Source organism: Orcinus orca, chromosome 11 (assembly GCF_937001465.1).
Source record: "Orcinus orca chromosome 11, mOrcOrc1.1, whole genome shotgun sequence".
Classification (NCBI taxonomy): Eukaryota; Metazoa; Chordata; class Mammalia; order Artiodactyla; family Delphinidae; genus Orcinus; species Orcinus orca.
This window is the reverse complement of record NC_064569.1, coordinates 97,455,716-97,471,896: the sequence shown is the minus strand read 5'-3', so window position 1 is coordinate 97,471,896 and position 16,181 is coordinate 97,455,716. Positions and strand designations below refer to the sequence as shown.

The window sequence follows — 16,181 nt, the reverse complement described above, 5'->3', positions numbered from 1 at the left end:
GCTGCAGGCAGCCTGGACCAACCCTGGTCACTCCTTGGTGTGGTGGCTAGGCCCCCTCCCCTTAGGCACGGGGCCACCCAGGGGGTGGCTATCTGAACCAAATGGAAAGTGGAGGGTTTCGTTAGAAAGAGAAGGGGTTAGAGGTCAGTGGATTTGGAGAAAGCGACCGACAGTGTCTGCTTCAGCCTCGCAGCGAAAGAACCCCCGCCGGCTGGGCCTCATCCTTCGGACGCTGGTGTGATTGTTTGGATTTTGCCGTCTCTGATGACAACGAGAGCTAGCATGGAGTGAGCACTCACTAGGAGCTGCTCTCAGTGCTTTACTGTGTGTGTGTGTTCAGTTTAGGCAGGTGCCCTTGTTATCCCACCTTGACATGGAGGGAAACTAGAACAGAGGCTGAGCAGTTGGGCCAAGTGTGCACAGCTGGGGGGCAGAGGAGCTGCAGTCCCCACCTCGGCTGCTGGCTCCAGGGTCCTGGCTCTTAGCCTCAGGCCACCCTGCCTCTGCGAGGACCCCTTAGGAAAGGCGGCTGCCTGCAGCAAATGTGACTCTTTGTTGTGCCTGGAGGTGGACCCAGTGCATCGCAGAGAAGCATCTCTGATCACGGAAGCCGTATGAATGAGTGGAGGTTGTCTTCTAGCCACAGGGTCATCTCTTTGTCCGTGTAGCATCTACTTCAGATTTGGGAATTCTCTTTCCTTTTCCATCTCTGGCATCTTGCCCTCCCATGCTTCTTCTCAACTCCTCAGACGCTTATGCTTCTGCCTGTCCTGCAGGGCCCCAGCCCCGTCCTGGAGCCACAGCACCTTCCAAGGCCCAAGACTTAGGTTCTCCACATGCTTCAGGTGAGGAGTCTGCCAGGAAAAAAGGACCTAAAGCAAAGCTTCCATGTGTTTCCAGGTTAACAAAGTTTGGGTCTTTTTACTCTGTTTTATCTTTTGTCTACTCCCCACATGAGGGTGAGGTGGAAGTAAAAGAAGAGGCTAACAAAGGAAGAGAATCTCATCCTGCCTCTTGAGGTGAGGGGATGCTCATTGTAAGCCATGTCCGGAGAATTGCCGAGACACAGGAAGCTATTCTGACATATCAGAACACAGTGTGTGTTTAGAAGTGTCATGACTAGTCTCCTCCCCCAACATGCAAAAAAAAAAAACGTTTTAAATTGAAGACTAGAATTCAAGAATGTGCAGTTCAGTTAAAGACATTAAAAAAAGGAAAATAAACAAACCCACCCAAAGCCCCAGGCTGTTTGCTCTCATACCACACATCACTGCCCCAATCAGGGCTGCTCTTTTTAGCCTGGGAGCTGTGCTGTCAGAATACCTGGTCTGCCTAGTCAGCCGTGACTAGTGTGTCTGTTGGACACCAAGTGACACAAGTCGTTATGGGATTACCCTGGTGCCTTGGAGTTGTGTAGATGCAGCCTTGGTCATTTCAGAAGCAATTAGTAAATAATCAGAGGTACTAAGCTGCTTGCTTGGTCGGTCATAGCTTCACAAAAGTGAAGACACAAGTGATGGGTATATCCGTTTTCTTAAATAGGTGAATTTTCTTAAAAATAAATTTAAAAAATTATTGCTTGAGGGATAAGAAACAGTTGTTAGGATCACAACCATTTCATAAACATACCTTAACATTAGAACACCACGTTAGCACAAACGAATGTATCAGAATACAGTCTGTTTGCCTAATAAAAAGACCGTGTCAAACTCAAAATGAGGCCATTAACTAAAACATACAAGCTTTTGGTTAATTCGTAATATTCTCCTAATCCCACTTTTATCATCTCTCCTCTGGTGCACTTGGTATTAATTACCTATTATAGCAGGTATTTGAACACAACTTCTCTTTCGTCTGCAGAAAATATTAGCATATCGCAGAGCTGTTGGGACAGATTGTATCTGAGGCGCTTCTTCCTCTGCAGAAAAGACTATCAATCATAGCTGAGTATAGTGATTAATAATGTCACAGCTCTTATTCCTGTGTCTGTGTGCAGCTAAATGAAGAGTCGTGCTCACACTAGATCCAGAGAATTTCACAAAACAAAATAATCGGCTGCCATTTTATAAAGAAATGATATTGAAAATGCTTCTACCCCAGGACCTATTTTTGGTTGCTCTATTAGTAATTTACTGAAGGCTTCATCAGGAAACTAAAGCAAAGATTTTGTTATGTCAGAATTTGTATCATTTCAGGCTAAGTTTCTCTTAAAAAAAAAATCTTCTTGCATGTGGCAAGTCAATAGTACATGTGAGATTGCAAGGTTGAGTGTTTAAAACAGTGAGGTGTCATGGGGACAGGCTGGTGGAGTGGGGGGACAGGATGGTGGTGTGGGGGGCGGGATGGTGGCGTGGGGGTGACGGGATGGTGGAGTGGGGGGGACGGGATGGTGGCGTGGGGGTGACGGGATGGTGGAGTGGGGGGATGGGATGGTGGAGTGGGGGGAGGGATGGGATGGTGGGGTGGGGGGATGGGATGGTGGAGTGGGGGGACGGGATGGTGGAGTTGGGGGGACGGGATGGTGGAGTGGGGGGACGGGATGGTGGAGTTGGGGGGACGGGATGGTGGAGTGGGGGGGACGGGATGGTGGAGTGGGGGGACGGGATGGTGGAGTGGGGGGGACGGGATGGTGGAGTGGGGGGACGGGATGGTGGAGTGGGGGGGACGGGATGGTGGAGTGGGGGTGACTGAAGCCCTTGGACTCCGCAGGCTGAGTATGCATCTGAACTGGGACACTCACTGAGTGACCCTGAGCAAACCAGTCTCTCTGGAAACTTTTTTCTCAGCTGTGAAATGGGGAAGCAATATTGCAAGATTTTTCCAATATTGTTGAGAATATAATATATATATATTATATATACCATAGTGCAGGGCCCGTAGAAGTTACTCAAAAAATTAGGAGTTCACATTTGGGGGAGATATGACAAATGAGCTGTTGTGTGGGAGATTAAATGGTAGTACGTGGTCATTTACGATTTAAAGCTACGAAGAGGCCTGTGTGCTGATGGCGCCCATGTTTCTATCTCCATCTTCGACCCCAGACTCACCACTGTCCACAGACCAAACCAGGACTGCTGCTGGCCCTCCTTGCCACACCCCGAGAAGCCTTCCTCTCCGGACCTCCCTCCGTCATTCAAGCAGAAACAGGATTAGCCTTGATTCCCATCTTTCCCTTACCGGCCCCTCTCCCCAGTCCAGTCCACCGGCAAGTCCTGTCGGCTGCATCCTGTGCCGTATCCTGAGCCCATCCACCTCTCTGCATCCCCACTGCCGCTGGGTCTCCACCCTGTGCACTGTCAGTAACCCCTGGACTGCCCTTCCTGTTCCTGTTCTTGCGTCTTACAGTCTCCGTTTCACATGACATCAGAGCTATCTGTTCAAAACATGAGTCAGATCTCATCAGACCCCGTTGGTTAAGATGCCCTGTGGCTTCTGGTCACCTGCTGAATAAACGTCAGACAAAAACCTGGCTTTTGGCACTCAGCATGAGAGGTCTCCCCCCTGGAAATTCTTTGGACTACACTGTCTAAAATTCCTCAGCACTTAGAACATCCTGAGGTTTTGTTTGTTTACTTGTTCATTACTAGGAAATACGTTCCCTGGGAGTGGGCACCTTATCTGTCCTGCTCACTGTTGGAACTTTAGTGCCTTAAACAGATCCTATGTTTTCAAACGGAACATGTTGGGCACCTAATGTGAGCTCAGTAAGTATTAACAGGATGAGTAAATAAGGCTCTGCAGGAAATGCTCACAGTAATTGCAGTAGCCAGGAAAAGCTGGACGAGAAAGGTGAGACTGGAGCTTGACTTGGACCGTGGCTGGGCTGTCAGTGCGTGCTGAGGACGGGGCAGAGGGTGGGACTTGGGACAGCTTTCAGGATTGCAGCCTGGCGGAAGGACAGGATGCGGAGCTGAAGGCAGTGGAGATGTGGCCGGGGCGGGGACACCAACTCTGTGACGCTTCTGTGAGGAGTTCTGCTTCTCAAGGCAAGATGGAACAGAGGACAGAGCCATTTTGTTTGTTTTGTTTTGTGGTATGCGGGCCTTTCACTGTTGTGGCCTCTCCCGTTGCGGAGCACAGGCTCCGGACGCGCAGGCTCAGCGGCCATGGCTCAGGGGCCCAGCCGCTCCGCGGCATGTGGGATCTTCCCGGACCGGGTCATGAACCCGCGTCCCCTGCATCGGCAGGCGGACTCTCAACCACTGCGCCACCAGGGAAGCCCCAGGACAGAGCCATTTTGAAATGCAGGCTGGAGAAGAAGGTGGAGGCGTTAACCCTAAAGCGTGGGGCAAAGGGTGATGCTAATGGTGGCAGTGCATTGAAGGCTTCTGATGGGGGATGATGACACGAGACAGGAGGAATTTAGGAGACAGTGTCAGCAGAGTAATGGACGCACCTGATGGGAGAGCAGCTGGAATCCGGGATACCTGTCCCCAGGCCCTGGAAGTAGTCAGCCCCTCACCATCACCATCAGCCTGCATTTGCTGAGCGCCTCTGCTGTGTGAGGGATGCCATGGAGTTCCTGGGAGGGGATCGGCGGGCCCCTCCTGGTGTGCAGCTCTGTTCTGTGAGTGGTCAGGGGTCGGGGTGACAGGGGCCTCAGTATTCTTGGCCTGTGGTGCCTGCGGAGGAGCTTCCATCCTCTGAATGTGGGCTCGGTTAGAAAGAAGGAGAGATGGGAAACATTTCTCCTTGATTTGGCAGCCTTTCTAAAGCCCTCGGTATTTAGACTTGGGGCCTATTTTCATAGCTGTGTCTGAAGTTCAGTGAGTAGCTAGAATTTCTTATTAGACGACTTTAAGCTACTTGTGGCAGGTGGGCATTTTAAAAATGAAAATCAAATGTAGGGGGAGGTACCTGTGGCCTGTGGTGTATAGAACAGGAAGTTTCCCTTTTCACTGTGGCTGCAAGGAAACCCCAAATCAGATTTTTGGATTTTTGCTGTCATAGCAACTCTGACTTTTAGGTTGCTGTAGCTCTTTTTTAGTCTGCTCCCTGTTCCTCTGTTTTCGTGGGTCTCCGTTAGATGTCTTTTTATGTGAGCTTATTCAATCTGTGGTAAAGGCAGGGTTTGCATCTGTTCAATGCTTCAAGGCCTACTCCTCGGCCTGGGGGGTCAGCACCGGAGCCGGGAGCGGAAGTCAGCCCCTTTGTGAAAGGGGAGCAGCGCCAGCTCCGCTCCTTCCACACAGCGTCCCCAGATTGAAAGTTTGTGTTTATGAGGTTCTGAATGTAGTCTCATTTTTCCCTATCTGGTTTGGACCATCTCTACCAGCTGGTAAATAGGAAATGTTCACGGTAGGAAGCCAATACTCTGCAGAGTGTAAACAGATGGAATCGATATAAAGTGACAAGTTAGACTGCTGTTGAGACTACAGAGCCAAAACCAAGTACGTAACAGTCAGGCTACTTACTCCGTTCCAGTTCATTTAGTCCTGAATAGCGCTTCATATCTGCACAGCTGTGTTGTTCTTTTTCTCCCCCTTCCTTTCTTCTGGGTTGATAATGACAATTTCAAAGAAAAACTTTAATTAAAGATTTTATACGAAATAACCAAAAGTAGAATAATAAGGAAAATGAGCATTGATGTGTTTATTGTAAGAGAAATCCTTTTTCTTGGCTTCAGTTTTTAAAATGTACTCCTTAAATTTAAAATGAGTTTAGTCGTGGTGACAGAAAGGTGCCAGACTGACAGCAGTGGCTGCGAACCCTGCGTTTTGCTGCGGAGCCAAGACAGAGGGGCGGCCAGAGGCCCCCTCCCCTGCGTCTCAGTCCGCAGGCAGGCGGGTGGGCTGCCGTCCCCGACCCCCTGCTGCTAGAAACCAGGTGAGGAAGGTGGCTCCAGGTGAGGAGGGAACAGAAAACAGCGAATGGGGAGCTAATTTGGATAGCATGGTGCAGGTTGCCCTCTGGCCCGAGGAAGGTTTGCCTTCCCCCGGGAGGGGCCCCACCAGAGCCAGGCCTGGAGAGGGGGAATTCTGGGCTCCAGGGAGGAAACCTTAGGCCTTTTCTCACCTCCTTTCAAGTCTGGGTGGTCATATTTATTTGGGTTCACAGCTTTCTTTCCTGGAGCTCCCAGTGCTATAAAAAGAATTTTAAACAAAGAACTATAGAGTAAGAATCACATCCACTGTTAGCAGTTTACTGAACCATCTGAACTCAGTGGGGTACAAACATGAGGCAGTTTGATTCTTTGCTTCTTACGCGGGCATGGGCGCATCTGCCTTCCTCGTCCCCGAAGGCTGTCTTAGCAGATCCCACGGCTCTCTGGTCACGTTCAGGTAGAACAAGCCCAGCGTAGCCTAGTCCAGTTTTAAACCCGGAGCTCAGATGCAGCTCAGCTGGCCGCTCCTCCCTCCTTCCAGCTCCACGGGCCCCGGGGGGAGGGGGAGGGCCAGGGGGGCTGCCGGCTCGTTGGCGACTCTTTCCCTCCTTCTGCTACCTTCCTCCCCGGTTCGTGGGATCCGTGATGAGGGCTGAGGAAGAGGAGCTGGCCTCCTTCCCCCTTCACTGGTGTGCTCTGTGGGGAGCAGGTAAAGGCTGCTCTCATGGGGCACATGGGGAGTTACTAGGACAGTGCTTTGGCGGCCTCTGAACTCGGTGGTTTTCTGGTGACGAGCAGCTCTGGCCTAATCCCCCTGCACCTCCTCAGCCCTCCTGCCGGTGGTTCACCTCGCCTTCTCATGCTGTGTGTTGTCCCCTCACTTGAGAAGCAGCCCTGGGAGCAGGACATCTCAAGCCTTTTGCCTTTCTTTTTCTTTTGAAAAAAACTTTTAATACAAGTTTTAAAGGTTACTTTCCATTTACAGTTATTACAAAATATGGGCTATTTTCCTGTGTCGTACAATATGTCCTTGAGCCTCTCTTACACCCAGTAGTTTGTACCTCCCACTTCCCTATCCCTGTGTTGCCCCTCCCCTCTCCCCACTGGTAACCACTAGTTTGTTCTCTATATTTGTGAGTCTGCTTCTTTTTTGCTATATTCACAAGTTTGTTGTATTTTTTAGATTCCACATGTAAGTGATATCGTACAGTATTTGTTTTTCTCTATTTGGCTTATTTCAGTTAGCATAATGCCCTCCAAATCCATCCATGTTGCTGCAGATGGCAAAATTTCGTTCTTTTTAATGGCTGAGTAGTATTCCATTGTATATATTGTATATACCACACCTTCTTTAGCCACTCATCTGTTGATGGATACTTAGGTTCCTTCCATATCTTGGCAATTATAAATAATGCTGCTATGAACTCTGGGGTGCGTGTATCTTTTCAAATTAGTGTTTTTGGTTTTTTGGGTTATATACCAAGGAATGGAATTACTGCGTCATATGGTAGTTCTATTTCTTTTTTTTTTTTTTTTGAGAAACCTCCATACTGTTTTCCACAGTGCACCAATTTACATTCCCACCAACAATGGGAGAGTTCACTTTTCTCCACATCCTCACCAACATTTTTTATTTGTGTTCTTTTTGATGATAGCCATTCTGACAGGTGTGAGGTGATTTCTCATTGTGGGTTTGATTTGCATTTCGCTGCTGATTAGCGATGTTGAGCATCTTTTTATGTGCCTGTTGGCCATCTGCATTTCCTCTTTGGAAAAATGCCTACTCAATTCTTCTGCCCATTTTTTAATCGGGTTGTTTGTTTTTTTGATGTTGAGCTGTATGAGCTGTTTATGTATGTTGGATATTAATCCCTTATCAGTCATATCATTTGCAAATATTTTCTCCCATTCAGTAGGTTGTCTTTTTGTTTTGTTGATGGTTTCCTTTGCTGTGCAAAAGCTTTTAAGTTTAATTAGGTCCCAATTGTTTATTTTTGCTTTTATTTCCTTTGCTTTAGGAGATGGATCCAAAAAATATTGCTGCAATTTATGTCAGTGAGTGTTCTGCCTATGATTTCCTCAAGGAGTTTTATAGCATCCAGTCTTACATTTACGTCTTTAATCTGAGTTTATTTTTGTATATGGTGTTAGAGAATGTTCTAATTTCATTCTTTTAAATGTAACTGTCCAGTTTTCCCAGCACCACTTATTGAAGAGACAGTCTTTTCTCCACTGTATATTCTTGCCTCTTTTGTCATAGATTGACCATAAGTGTGTGGGTTTATTTCAGGGCTCTGTCTCCTGTTCCATTGATCTATCAGTCTGTTTTTGTGTCAGTACCATACTGTTTTGATTACTGTAGCTTTGTAGTATAGTCTGAAGTCAGGGAGTATGATTCCTCCAGTTCTGTTCTTCTTTCTCAAGATTGTTTGAGGGTCATTTGTGTTTCCATACAAATTTTAAAATTATTTGTTCTAGTTCTGTGAAAAATGCCATTGGTATTTTGATAGGGATTGCATTGAATCTGTAGATTGCCTTGGGTAGTATGGTCATTTTAACAATATTGCTTCTTCCAATCCAAGAACATGGTATATCTTTCCATCTGTTTGTGTCATCTTCAATTTCTTTCATCAGTGTCTTATAGTTTTTGGAGTACAGGTCTTTTGCCTCCTGAGATAGGTTTATTCCTAGGTATTTTATTCTTTTTGATGTGATGGTAAGTGGGGTTGTTTCCTTAATTTCTCTTTCTGATACTTCGTTGTTAGCCTTCTACCTTTCTTGTTCTCCACTTAACTCATGGAAAATTCACGTGTCCTGTCCATGCCAACAATAGGCATGTAGACCACTCTAATCTTCCCCTCCTGCTCTGCTATTTCTGTTCAATTCTCAGTTTCTTCCCCCAGGAAGGTGTAGAGCAGATCACTGTGTCCACAGAAATGACATGCCTATCTGCCGTTCTGCAGGCACCAGTCCTGTCTGTACAAGGATTTCATTGGCTCACCAAAGCTTCTTCCCCATGAATGCTGCAATCAATCACCCATCCATCCATCTGTTCATCCGTTCATCCATCACTTATCCATGCATGCATACATCCATCTATCCCTCCATCTGTCCATCCATTACCCATCCATCCATCCTTCCTTCTGTCCATTTGTCCATCCATCATCCGTCTGTCTATCCATCCACCCATCCATCCATCCACCCATCCATCCATCCATCCATCCATCCATCCATCCATCCATCCATCATCCATACATTCGTCCACTTAACGCTTATTCGTTGATCCAGGCCCTGTTCTTGACCCTGGACTCCTGTCCACTCAAGACTTTCTGGAAGAGGTAGAGGCGCTGGCTGGTGTGGGGGATTAGTGCTGGTTCTGCCAGTTACTGTTCTCCAGCATGTGTGTGTGGCTATCTGGCTATTTATATCTTTGTCCTCAGACTTTGGTCCCGATCAGCAGTTCCTATCAGACCACCATCTATTGAGTATGTTCCCTGGGAGGTACCTGCACACATGAGCTCATTTCTTTTTTTTTTTTTTTAATTAATTTTGATGAAATTCTACTATATCTACCCATTTTTCTTTCTTTCTTTCTTTCTTTCTTATAAATTTATTTATTTATTTATATTTTACTTTTGGCTGCGTTGGGTCTTCATTGCTGCGCGCGGGCTTTCTCTAGTTGTGGCGAGCGGGGGCTACTCTTCGTTGCGGTGCGCGGGCTTCTCATTGCGGTGGCTTCTCTTGTTGCGGAGCACGGGCTCTAGGCGTACGGGCTTCAGTAGTTGTGGCACACCGGCTCAGTAGTTATGGCTTGCGGGCTCTAGAGCGCAGGCTCAGTAGTTGTGGCGCACGGGCTTAGTTGCTCCGCGGCATGTGGGATCTTCCCAGACCAAGGACTGAACCAGTGTCCCCTGCATTGGCAGGTGGATTCTTAACCACTGAGCTGCCAGGGAAGTCCATGTGAGCTCATTTTACCTGCACACGCTGATACAGTGCCCTTCTTCTTTCCCATTTAACAGACGAGGAAACTGAAGTTAGGAAGAGTCAGGTCACTGTTCCAAGGTTACCCAAACGATGGCAGCCCGGGGTACTTTCTGTAGTTTTCTGTATCTGGAGGAGGTTTCTGTTCCCTACTCCCTCCCTGGCTTTAGTCTTCAGGACAGATATTCTCTGCTCCATGTAGTAACACTTGTGAGTCTGCCCTCCATGAATTCATCTAAATCTTTTGGGGAAAGTTTTAATTTAATTTTGCTCCTATCACTTCCTTTTCAGTAATCACTTCCTCCTTTTGCACTCCTGTGTGAAACAGGGCTTTTCTTCCTTTCTTGAAATGTTAGGTGAGGGAGTCCTGGTTTCTGTAGCCATACTTCAGAACTTTTAGGCTTTGTAGCCTGCTATTTCCTAGCCCTGCTGTCCAGACGGAAGAAGCGAACCTTTTAATGCATCTTCACTGTGGTTCGCTTCCCTAGATTGCTTGGTTCTGAATCATCCCCAGGGCTCAGTCATCTCTCCGTATGGGGGCTCTGAGGACAAGAAGAGGGTCAGATGCTGCCCTTCTTGCAGGGTCTGTGGTGCTGCAGGGGGAGCCTGGGGGCTGTGGGGGCCTGGGGTGCAGCAGGGAGCTGGAGGGTCTAGCAGGGGGCCGGGAAGGGCAGCGCACTCCTAAGCCTGGAGCAGGGCTCAGAGCATGGGTCTGGGGCAGGTGGCAGGGAAGAGAAGACTTGAGGGCAGGTCTTCAGAGGGCCTCAGGCCATTTCCTGGCTCTCGAGCCTTAAGGTCATAATTAGCTATTGTTTTGGTTTTCTTTTTAAATCCTCATTGCTTCTGTGTTTGTGCACCTGAAGCTGCCTGACACCTACCACCCACTCAGATATCTGGGGTTGCATGGGAGGGAGTGGAACAGGGGTTGTGAACTTTTTCTGTGAAAATGGTAAATATTTGTATTTTGGCCGGCCAGACTGCTCAGTCTGACTACTCAGCTCTGCCCCTGTAGGGGAAACAGCCCGAGGCAACTCATTTACATAAATGAACGGGGCGTGGCTGGGCGCCAATAAAATTTACTTTTGGATCCTGAAATTTGAAACTCAGATAACTTTCACGCCTCACAAAATATCCTTCTTTTGATTTTTTTCAACCGTTTAAAAATGTAAAAGCCATTCTCAGCTTGCAGGCATATAAAAACAGGCAGCAGGCAGGAGTTTGCATCACCTGGAACGCAGGAGAGGGAGCTCAGCCACCACAGGCGCTGGAGCCAGGCCAGGAGAGCACCTTTCTCAAGCTGGTCTCTGGGCCCTCACAGGGCAAGACCACGCTTTCCTTTCTGAGAAGCTGGATTTGGGAGGAGGCCCCTTTCCTCCCGTGAGCTGTACAGCATTTCTCCTCTCTCCGTGGATTTGGCCCTCTCTGAGCCTCCTCCGGAGAAGCAGTGGGGAAGTGAACGGGGATGGAGCTCCTGGAGAGCAGAGGCCAGGCAGGGAGTAGGGAGGTCCCCTCCTGCAGGGGAGGAGCTGGGTACCACTTTCAGGCAGGAATTCACCAAAATGTCAAGATGGAGGTCAGGGGGCCAGTGTCGGGTTGGAAGTGCAGTCAGAAGAGCAGGAGAGACGGCGCCAGCTCCTGCCCCGGAGCGGACGGGAAGGCGTTTGGGCAGCAACACGGCTGTAAACTCACTGTGCAAATATTTATGAGCATCCACTCTGTCCAGGGACCATTGTAAGCCTAAGGATACAGCAGCAAATGAAACCAAATCCCCTTGCGTGGCGTTTACATTTCAATGGAAGAAGAAAGACAATAAACAGACACAGAAATATGCAATGTGCAGGTGTGGGTGAACGCGAAGGAGAAAAGGGACGAGGATGCGTTTTTGCGCAGGTCATCGGGAAGGCCTCTGGGGCAGGTGGCACGTGACCGAGACCTGAATGAGGGCCTCAGGGAGCCGTCCAGCGGAGGGAGCCAGACGTGCAGAAGCCTTGATGGCTGAGCGCGCCCGGTGTGTGTGAGAACGCGCAGGGAGGCCTGTGTGGCTGGAGCAGGAAAGGGCCGGGGGACTTGGCGGGTGAGGTCAGGAGGTGGTGGGGGTCAGATCGTCCAGGGCTCTGGGCGTGGTGCAGAGACCCCGGAGGGCTTGGGAAGCGAGGGAGCTCAGTGTGGCTGGAGCCCAGGGCCTTGCTGGGTGAGAGCTGGGGCTGGGGTGGAAGGAACAGGAGGCTCAGAGCCGGTGGCTCTAAACGCACACGTGTCCCAGTTGGAGCCAAATGGCAGACGTTGGGCTGGCCCAGAGAGGAGCCGGATGCTGCCCACACCATCCCGATTTCTCTCTCTGCGTTTCCTCTGCCACCTCTTCTCCCTTTTCAAGGGAGAGGGAAGCGGGGCGAGGCAGGGGCAGGTCCTTTTACTCCTTTGTGTTTTTCTTCTTTCCCGTCACCGTCACGGGTAGGACAAGTCTTCATACCACGGCCCTAACTCTGGTGCCTCTGATAAGCCTCACCATCTGCAGCTCCATCTAGATCTTGCCAAACTTCAGTCTGACAAATGATAAGAAACTTGGAGACATACCTCTGGTGGGTGTGAGCTCTGTGCCAGATTTGCTGCTTCCCTGCTTTCCACGCTGGGTCCATCTGGGTTACTTTGGGTTTTAAAAAAGCGCATCGCCTCATGTGCTCCCAGAAGAGGTGAATCAGGGTTTGGCAGCAGACGAGGTACCGAGGGGTTTTTTTTGGCCACGGGCACAAGCGCTCTCTGTGGCTGGGGCCCTGTGCTTTTAGACAAAGTGGTGGAGCTGAGGGTGGACGTGCACGAGCGGTTTCGCTCCAGCTCATGCTCTCCCGGCTCTTCCTTGCTTGGTCTTCCTGGTTTTGAATATTAAGCTCGTTTCAGCCAATGCTCTCTAGTCGGTGGAAGTGGGAGATGTGTATACAGTTCAGCACAGGGCCTTGCAAACATCCAGTTCACATTTGTTCAATTACCATATTATTGTAATCTTTATTACATTGAATGTAATCATTGTTGCATTCAGGATAGGCCCCGAGGAGGTGTGTGTTCGTCAACATATAACAAGGCTTCCTCAGAGTGTGGCTTTTTTCCAGGCAGGTGAAAAGAAGATGGATTCACTCATTCATTTACTCAAGCACATGCTTACTGAGCATGTACACTCTGCCAGAGGCTGTTCTAGACCTTGGCGTGAAGCAGTGAACAGAGCCCCGCTCTCAGGGAGCACACTTGCCAGAGGGAGAGACAGACAGTAAAGACGAGCATGAAGTTCGTTGGTGAGAAGTACCCTGCAGATGCGTGCTGCGGGTGGGATCAGGAAAGGCCTTTTGGATCAGATGACATCTGGGCCAAGACCTGCGGGAAGTGAGGGCAGAGCCAGTGGGCGTCTGGGGAAGAAGTTTCCAGACAGAAGGAACAGCAAATGCAAAGGCCTTGAGGCAGGAGGTGCCTGGCTGGCACCCACGAGAAGCAGAGAGACCGTTTCGTGGCCCGAAGGCAATGAGCCAGCGGGCGGCTGGGGGGATGGAGAGCCGGCAGGAGCCGGTCTGCAGGGCTCTGGCCTTTGACCTGGAGGGGACGAGAGCGACTGGAGGGCGTGTGCAGCCTTAGCTACACAGAACCCTGGCTGCTGTTGGAACCTCAGCTGTGGGGTCGGGCGTGGACACTGGGGGCCCAAGTGGGAAGCCGTCGCACCAGCCCAGCCAGTAGGGTGTGAGGCGGAGAGACTGGGCTGGGTTCTGGAAACGTTCTGAAGCTAGGGCCGCTGGGCTCTCGGGCTGGCCCGGACGTGGGATGTGAGTGAAGAATCTGGCGGGAAGGCCCGGCCACGGTGGGATGGGGCGGAGCTGGGCGTCTGCTGGCCTCTAGAGCTGGACGTCCTGACTGGGGCTCCGAGAAGGAGCCAGGGCTGGAGACAGACACTGAGAGGCATCAGCTGCTCATTAAGGCTACAGGCCTGGGCCACCCAGGACGGAGTGTGTTTAGACGAGCCAGGAGACCCGAGACCCGAGTCCGCAGGTGCCCAGAGCTCAGAGGCCGGGAGATGAGGAGGGACCGGCAGGGACCAGGCCAAGCCCGAGCCAGAAAGCCGAGGAGAACCCGGGGCGGGAGTGTCGAAGCCGGGGGGGAGGCCTACGTCCAGGAAGAAGGGGCGGTGAGCTGGGAGGAGGTGCTGCGGAGACAGCAGGATGGGCGCCCAGGAGCCACTGGGCCTGGCAAGGTCGCCCTGACAAGGCCACAGTTTCTGTGCAGTGGTGCGGACAGGACTGATCGGGTGTGTGGGGAGATAGGCTGGAGACAGGGCGCACAGACAGCTTTCGAGGGGGGATTTCTGCAAAAGGGAAGGAGTGGCTGGGGGCAGGGGCGAGGCGGGGCGAGGAGGGAGGGCTCACCTCTCAGATGGTTCGTCATCGTGGACACGAGCTCAGAGCTGGGCACAGCGGGGCACAAGCAGTTCCTGATGGGCGCGAGAGCGGCGGCGGCCCGGCGCAGGACCGGAGGCCAGTGGCCGGGTGGCCGGGTGTGGAGGCACACAGGCTGGGCGTGTCGGCGAGCACGGGGCCTTGCCGTCCAGTTGCTTCTGGTTTCTCTGCAAGTGAGGAGGAAGGTTATCAGCGGAGAGGAAGGAGGCGGGGTGGGAAGGGAGGCGGAGAGCGGAGAAGGTGGGAAAGGTGCCCGGTGGCGGGTGAGCGGACCGCCCAGGCGAGCATCACCACGCGCGCCTGCTGGCAGGGTTGATGGTCTTGAGTGAGGGGACCCAGGTGAGTGCTCGATGGCCCGTCCTCTCCGGCCGCGTCAGGCGCTTGGAAGAGGCGGTGAGTTGGATCTGACCAGGGTTAGGGTCTAGCCAAGACTGGGGAGGCAGGAGGAGGGAGGTGGCGGTCAAGCACACAGGCACTGGGTCACTGTAAAGATGGGCCGTGGGGAGGCGTGCGGAGGAGAGGGACCAGCAGGCGGGGTCCCGGAGGGGAGAAAGGTGTTGGGGTTCGGGCTGAAAGACGGGGTCGTTGGATGTGGGACTTCGTTTTGGAGAGCGGCGGTTAGTGGTGACGAGGCGTGAGTTTGAGCAGGCAGGTGACCTCTGGACGGGAGGAGGACAGGAGCTGAGTCAGAGGCCGGCTAACGTCCCCGGGGGCCCGGGGGGCGGAGGCAGGAGGGCCGCAGATGACCCAGCCAGGAGGAGCTGGGGCAGAGGCCAGCTCAGTGTTTCCTCCTGCGTGATCCCTAAGATGGCCACCCTGGGAGGGGGCTGGCAGCTCCTTCAGGTCAGAGACAGTGTAGGGACCTGTCAGAGGAGGCGTTGAGGAAACTAGGAAAAAGCCTGTTCATCTTAGAGTCTTCCCTAAACTCCTTCCTTAAGGAGCACTAATTTCCCTCCGAGTCTGGGCTGGACTTGGATGTGATCTAGTACAGGATGCAGAGTCAGACCTTCCAGGATCCGGCCATACCAGACATTCATCACCCTTCATCCACAACCCCCTTCACGCCCAGCTGTACTCAGTGCCTTCCTGTCCTGTCCTGCCCCGGGCCCCTCCTGGCTCAGATGCCACCTCCTGCAGGAAGCCTCCCAGGTGGCTCTGCTGGAAGTGTTGTTCTCTTGTGTGAAGACCCACAGCTCCGCTTGTCTGTCTCTGGTGTTTGGCTCTTGCTCCCATGGTTCCTATCTTGGTGAATATTTATGAATATTTATTTACATGCCTTATCTGTTCTGCGGGAGGTGCAGTTTGGGGGTGGACTTGAGTTTGAACCCCAGCATCATTATCGTCTAACCAGGTGATGACGGGCAACTCCTGTGGCCTCCCCCACCCTCGGTTTTATCTAAAAGTGGGGAAACGGTACGTCCTTCGTGTGGCTCGGGAGAGTGCAGTCACAGGGCTCCGTGCTTGGCACGGGTGAGCCCTGGCGGATGTTTCTCTCCTTTACATAGAAGTGGCTCAGGGCAGGCGCACGGCCCCGCGTCTCCCCGGGACCTAACCAAGTGCCTTCCAGGTCTCTGTGCCCAATAAATGTGCCTTTGCTGAATTTGGGAAAGGTCGCTGCAAAGCTTTTCCGTAATATCTTTCAAAAATTCAGAGGGGTTGGAATATACGCTCATAGTTTTCAGCTCCTAGCAAAAATGGTTTGCATGTGGCTATGAAAAATAAGAATTGTCCAGATCCAGCTATGCCAGAATTACGGTTTTAAAGTATCAATTAACAAAAAAGATTTTTCATATGGCTCTAAAATGCAATGAATTGTGTATGAGACTTACTGCTTTACATCAGAAAAAGTTCTTTTTTTTTAAACTTACTAAGACCTTACTAAAACTTACTAAGACTTACTAAGACAGAGAAAATTGCTTTGAAAACATTCAAGAAATGTAAAGTGT

The 16,181-nt window shown here is 51.0% G+C and overlaps 1 protein-coding gene across 1 annotated transcript in view; it reads left to right on the top strand.

Moving 5' to 3' along the window:
* Positions 1–16,181, top strand: part of EFCAB6 (EF-hand calcium binding domain 6) — a 177,931-nt gene that overhangs the window by 5,010 nt on the left and 156,740 nt on the right.